General features: G+C 41.9%; 1 pseudogene; it reads right to left on the bottom strand.

Annotated features, from left to right (window-relative positions):
- Positions 1-5,262: 5,262 nt before the first annotated feature.
- Positions 5,263-6,885, bottom strand: LOC101616361 (annotated as a pseudogene).
- Positions 6,886-7,302: the final 417 nt, after the last annotated feature.

Consider the following 7,302-nt stretch of genomic DNA (forward strand, 5'->3'; position numbering starts at 1 on the left):
TCCTTGTTCATTCCTTTTTTCTCCTGGAAGTAATTCAGATATGATGATTGGTGCTGGAACTCTCTCTTTGGACCTGACAAACTGTGTCCCACACAACTCTAAAGGGCACTGTTTACATAGAACACAGAGGTCACTGGAGTTTTTATGTGTGTACTAGGTGTGGCGCATGTGTGCATGTATGTGTGTGTTGTATACACTGGGCTTTTGAAAAAATATTCTTGGACTAGAGGGATGGCTTACCATTTAAGGCACTAGCCAAAGGACCCATGTAAGCCAGATGCACAAGGTAGAGCATGCTTCTGGAGCTCATTTGCAGTGGCTGAAGGCCCTGAGGTGCTCTCTCTCTCTCTCTCTCACTCTTTCTCTTTCTCTCTCTCTCTTTCCCATAAACAAAATAAAGTTAATTTTTTTTTTAAATCCTCTTATTTATTTTCAAGCAGAGAGAGAGAGAGAGAGAGAGAGAGAGAGAGAATAAATTGGTAATCCAGGGCCTCCCAGCACTGCAAATTAACTCCAGATGCAAGTGCCATTTTGTGTATCTGACTTTACATGGGTACTGGGCAATTGAACCCAGGCCTTCATGCTTTGCAAGAGTCTTTAGCCACTGAGCCATCTCTCTACTCCCCTTACTAGGCTTTTAAAACATGGGTGATTAAACTTAGGAGTTCATGCTTTCCCAGCAAGTACTTTACCCACTAAGTTATCTCCCCATCCCCTAAGAATACATAGATTTTTTTAAAAAATTTTACATGAAAGAGGAATTCCATATTATTGATCCACTATTCTTTTGGATTTCTGTTACCTAAAAATAAAACCAGTTCTAACTGATGCTACAGGTTATAGTTAAGGATACCTTATACCTCAAGTTTTTATAAGCAAGAACTTTCAGAGTCCAGAGGTACATACATTATTATAACAAAAAGGAACAAATTTCAAATGCGTGTTAAATTCTGAACATCAGAAAATCTGACAGGAGAAAAAAGTCATATGTAAAATTCCATCTTCATTTCTTTTTTATATATTTTTTTTCAAGGCAGGGTCTCCTTTTAGCCCAGGCCAACCAGGAACTCACTCTGTAGCCCCAAGATGGCCTTGAGCTCACAGTGAACCTCCTACCTCAGCTTCCCAACTACTGGGATTAAAGGTGTGTTCCACCTGGCCAAAAAAAAAAAAAAAAAAAAAAACCCTGTTTTCAATTAATTTAGATATTATGATAATTGCCTTATAAATAATAGCAAATATTATAATACTATTAATAGTTTGATAATGGAGGCCTTGAATGCAGACAATTGTTAAAAAAGAATGAAACAGCCAGGCGTGGTGGTGCATGCCTTTAATCCCAGCATTTGGGAGGCAGAGGTAGGCAGATCATCATGAGTTTGAGGCTGCCCTGAGACTACATAGTGACATCTAGGTCAGCCTGGACTAGAGTGAGACCCTACCTTAAAAAAAAAAAAAAAGAATTAAACGAAGCTACATAATTGTTTAGTGGTTAATGTGCTTGCCTGCAAAGCCTAAGGACCCAGGTTCAATTCCCCAGTACTAGAGTTTGCTTGCAGTGGCTAGAGGCCCTGGGACACCCATTCTTTCTATCTGCCTTTCCTTCCCTCTCTTTCTTTCTCTCAAATAAATAAATAAAATATATTTTTTTAAATGAAGCATATGTGTCTACATGTATATACACAATGGAAAGGCTATATATATTGTGTGGTTCATTTGTGAAAAAAAACAAAATATTTTGGGACAGGAGGGGAATGTCTTGTACAGGCTGCCAGTTGTCTCTTTTTTTATGTATGCAAACACATATTGTAGATTTTACAAAGAGGGGGAAAAGTGATTAAGTGAAAACTTAAGATGTAGCAATCATGAAAACTCAGGATAATTGATCTTAATATAGTTAGCCTACATATATATATATATATATAGTATAGAGAAACATTTGTTAAACATTTCTCGGACCCTGAAGACTGTTAGGCACCAGAAATATGTACAATGTGTAACCTGGCATGCTGGTGCTCACCTTTAATCCCAGCACTCAGGAGGAAGAGGTAGGAAGATCACTGTGAGTCCAAGGATAACCTGAGACTATGTAGTGAATTTCAGGTCAGCTTGAGCTAGAGTGAGACACAACCTCAAAACAACAACATTTTTACAATACCATCCCCTTCAGTCTTCCCTTCTCCTCCCTCCCTTATAACCCCTTTCTAGCTTACTGGCCTCAGCTACCAAGATTTATTCCAACTCATCTACAAGTCCAAACATTTGTAGCTAGGATCCACATATGAGGAGAACACATGGTGTGTGGCTTTCTGGGCCCGTGTTACCTCACTAAGTATAATCCTTTCCAGGTCCATCCATTTCCCAGCAAATTCCATAATTTCATTTCTCTTTACTGCTGAATAGAACTCCATTGTGTCAATGTATCACATCTTCATTATCCACTCATCAGTTGAGGGACATATAGGCTGGTTCCATTTCCTAGCTATTGTGAATAGAGCAGCAATAAACATGGATGAGGAAGTATTTCTAAGGTAGTGAGATGAGTCCTTAGTATATATGCCTAGGAGTGCTATAGCTAGGTCATGTGGGAAACCTGTCTTCAGCTGTCTCAGGTACCTTCACACTGATTTCCACAATGGCTGTACCAGATTACATGTCCACCAACAGTGTAGAAGGGTTCCTCTTTTTCTGCATCATCACCAACATTTATTATCATTTGATTTCCTGATGATAGCCTTTCTGACAGGAGTGAGATTATTTTATTTCCTGAGCTACTAGGGTTAGAAAGTCATTGTCTATACCAATATGTTGAAGAGTTTCCCCTGCTTTTTCCTCTAGCAGTTTCAGAGTTTGGGGGTCTCATATTAAACTCTTTGATCCATTTGGGCTTAATTCTTGTACATGGAGAGAAATAAGGATAGATTTTTATCCTTCTATATATAGATTTCCAGTTTTCCCAGCACCATTTATTGAAGAGGCTATGTATTCTCCAGTGAGTGCTTTTGTTGAAGATCAGATGACTGTAGCTGCCTAGATTTACATCTGGGCCCTCTATTCTGTTCCATTGATCTACATACCTGTTGTTGTGCCAGTATTGTGCTGTTTTTGTTACTATGGCTCTGTAATATAGGTTAAAATCAGGTATGGCGATACCACCAGCCTTATTTTTTTTAATATTTTTTTTTTCCTTGATTGTTTTCACAGTTCATTCTGAAGTTGAATAGTTAGTGTAGGCATTTTCCCCAAACAAACCATTCCTACCACACAGACTCTACCACTACTGTTACTTCTCTTTACCCATACTTATCACACATTGCTTTCCAAAACACACAGGGGTCAGGACCCCAACTGTTTGGTAATACAAAGAGACTTCAAAATCACACAACAGAATCTTTTACTTACCTTCCCACTAACAGGCCATGAATGAAAGATTAAGGGCTAAAAGATCACCTTCATTTGGAGTTCAGATTTCCTAACATTCATTTTTCTTTGTCTAAGATGTAAAAGCCCAAAGCAGTTTCATGTACAGCTGTAAGTCTGATATTGCAGTTTTCTAAGCTAAAACAAAGCTGACCACCACAGCTTCAGGACTGGCAGGGAGTGAGTTCCAGTCACCACACAGACATAAGTGATGCTTCAAGAGTTGTCATAACTGAAAACCAAAACTAATAATGCATTGATATGAAACCTCCACATCTTCCTGACACAGCAAAAGTTCTCTAAATGTGGCAGCAGCTGTGACAGAGAAGGCACTTTGTGCTACAATTTAGTTTCTCATGAAAGAACACCACAGCAGAGAGGCTGGGTCAGTCTAAGTGGCAGGCAGCCTTTTGGGTGGGGGCCCAGTTTCCCCCAGAAAGGCATCTATTTGCAAAGGAAAACTTTGAAATCATGATTCCAAGGCAAATTGGCTACTGTAAAGTTTGGAGAGGGAAGTATCGAGATAAAACACAGTCGCACCAAGGACGGGGAGAGGAATGAGGGCTACAGGGACTTGCCAGCTGGTTGGACACTCTCTTGGGTCACCTCCACCCCAATTTCCCAGGAAGCTGAGATCTTGCAAGGCATCCCTCAGCCTCAAGGGCACTGGGACTTCTGCGTCTGCCTGGGCTCCTTGCTGTGTTCCCAGGAAAGAACAGTCTCTGCAAGTACTGCTGGGGAACATCTGTCAGGGTTCTGTCAGCGCCGTGAGGAGAAAGTGAGGGCTGTCCACATGATCCAGAACTCCTTGCCAGTGCCCAAGGGTTTGGTGGGCCTTCTCAGAATAATAATGGATCAAGCTGGTGTCCCCATAACACTCAAAAGAGCAGCTTGAGTCTTGGGATGGGTAGAGGGAGAAGAAAAGCGTGGGTTCAGGTCCTACTGCTGTAAATAAAGCTCCGTGAACGAAGGCTATGGGAGGCCACTGTCGAGACCGAGGCATGGGGAGACACCTGCACCAAAGGATGGGGGACTTTGCCTTCAGCCACAGTGCTGGCTGCAGAGACAGACTTTCATTATTGCTTTATTTCTTTAGTGCTCCAGAACTTTTACTTACACAAAGAAAAGAATACTTGGTGGGCTTGGCAGGTATCACGTCACCACGTTACAGGAATTGGCTGACATTGAGAATACATTACAGTCTTAATAATGTTGGATGATGGCTGTTTTTCCCCTTCATTCTGATGAACTTAGGAAAATTCAAATTCCTCTTTAAAAATTTTGTCAAATATTGTATATATATAAGTACAATGATTGAGATGGGGAGGTAATATGATGGATAATGGAATTTCAAAGGGGATGTCGGGGGTGAGGGAAGGAATTACCATCGGATATTTTTGTATAATCATGGAAAATGTTAATAAAAATTTAAAAATTAAAAAAAAAAAAAACGGAGCCATGTTCTACCCCTAATGGGCTCTGTGGCATATAAATGCTGGCTGCTTTTTCCATCTGTCTGTGTAACTCGGCTATGACTGGCAGTCTAGAAAAATAAATAAATAAGTCTTCTGGTCTCTAAAAAAAAAATAAACCAAAAAATTAAAATTAAAAAAAAATCTTATCAAATTGGCTCACAATGCTTTTCAATGAAGCAAGACGACTATTTATGGCCAATGTAGAAACGCTTGTCTCTGTTCTATCAGTTTCAGATGTGCTATGGAAGCAAATCCACTATCACATTTCAGGAGACTTTACTGTGATGCATCAATTGGTTCCATGAACTTCTCTGAAGCTCTTTAGAGAGGGTGAGAACTACTGTGCTGCACAGAGAACTCTGCTCCACTAGGGGCTCCACAGGTCCTGTTTTGCAGCTTTCATATAGGAAGGCGGTCAGACCCTCAAAGCACTTGTACGTGTAGTTGATGAAGACCCAGTCCTTGTTCTTATAGACGGTCTCAGGATGGTTACTTGTGGTCACTGTTGGCTTAAGAATGTCAGATTCTGGAAACTCATCAAACTGTGAGGTATCATCAATGCTCTTGAATTGAATAGATATCGCAGCAGGTCTCTCTGCTTTGTTCCCAGTCAACACCTTCAAAAAAATGAGTCATTTTTTATTTCCTCAACTCCAGGGGCTCCAATTCAATGCTCCCATTCACAGCAAAATCTCAGAATGAGATCCTTGGCTTTCTCAGAGACGGGAACTTCTGGAGGAAAAGTCAGAGTTTCTTTCCAGTTCATCACCTTCTTATACATCTCTTGAGGGGTCTCTGAGCAGAATGGTGGGTAGCCGATGAGCATCTCGTACATGATCACCCCAAGAGACCACCAATGGCAGAGCTTATTGTACCCAGTTTGCAGGAACACCTCAGGGGCGATGTAGTCAGGAGTGCCCACAGTGGAGAAGGCCAGCTGACGTTGGTTTCTTTTCCAGGTTTCTGCTTTCCTTTTGGAATTCATGTTCTGGAAAGTGAAGTCGCTGGGGAGACTGTGGTTCAGGTTCCTGTAAAATTCTTTCCTGTGTGCTTTTTTCAGGCCTGCGCAAAGGCCAAAGTCATAAAGTTTCACGTGGCCCTTGCTGTCCAAGAGAAGGTTGTCTAGTTTGATGTCTCTGTGGATGAATCCAAGTTGGTGAATAGAGTCTATGGCTAGTACTGTTTCTGCTATATAAAACTGAGTCTCCTCTTCTGTCAAAGTATCTTTTTCATCAACAAGGTCATCATGACTCCTCCAGGCAGGAACTCCATGATTAGGTAGAGGTTTAGCTTATCCTGAAAACTATAGCACATTTTCACAACCCACAAACTGTCTGCCTCCACTAGAATGTCACGCTCCGCATGGATGTGGCCAAAATGCTCCTTTTCAAGCATGTCTGTTTACGGAGGATTTTCATTGCATACACATACCCTGTGTCTTTCTTTTGAACAAGTCGCATCTCACCAAATGCTCCTTGGCCTATGACTTTTTTTTTTAATTTTTATTAGCATTTTCCATGATTATAAAAAAAAATCCCATGGTAATTCCCTCCCCCCTCCCACACTTTCCCCTTTGAAATTCCATTCTCCATCATATTACCTCCCCATCACAATCATTGTACTTACATATATACAATACCAACCTATTAAGTACCCTCCTCCCTTCCTTTCTCGTCCCTTTATGTCTCCTTGTTAACTTATTGTCCGCCTATGACTTTTAAGGACTCAAAATCTTCCAGTCCAAGTCTTGTTCTCTTTAAAAGAAGAAACTCTGTTTCCTTTCAAGCACTGCTGATCTCCTGAGACGTTTCTCTTCATCTTTTAGACCTTCTTCTTCCATCACTTTTTCTAACTTCTTTTGTCTCATTTCTCGTTCTTCATGTTGAGCAATGAGGTTACTATAAAAATTCTCCAATGTCCTTGGTCATTTCACCCTTTCCTTTGTGTGATTACTCATGGACGAGCAAGGTGTTGAGCCTGTCATGGCCATGGCAGGCCCAGCGTGGGGACTAAGCCGCCGTTGCCCGCCCGAGGTGCACCGAGGTCCCGGCCGCCCGCAGCTCCGCCGACCCGACCGACCAGATCGCGCCCGGGGCTCGGAGGTCGCGGCCGAGATGCTGCAGCCGGTGAGCACTCGGCCAACTGCCGGGGAAGATGAATTAAAAAAAAAAAAAAAAAAAAAAAACAGCAGCACGGAGGGACACCAAGCTTCTTCCCCAACTCCTCCACCTCCGCCTCCTCCACGCCCTTGGCGGTGGAGAGGGGCTGCCTCGGCGGGGCCCGGGACCCTAAATATTTTTTTATTTTTATTTATTTGAGAGTGACCGACAGAGAGAGAAAGAGGCAGATAGACAGAGATGGGCGCGCCAGGGCTTCCAGCCACTGCAAACGAACTCCAGACATGTGC

The sequence above is a fragment of the Jaculus jaculus genome, chromosome 6 (assembly GCF_020740685.1).
Source record: "Jaculus jaculus isolate mJacJac1 chromosome 6, mJacJac1.mat.Y.cur, whole genome shotgun sequence".
NCBI classification, from domain to species: domain Eukaryota; kingdom Metazoa; phylum Chordata; class Mammalia; order Rodentia; family Dipodidae; genus Jaculus; species Jaculus jaculus.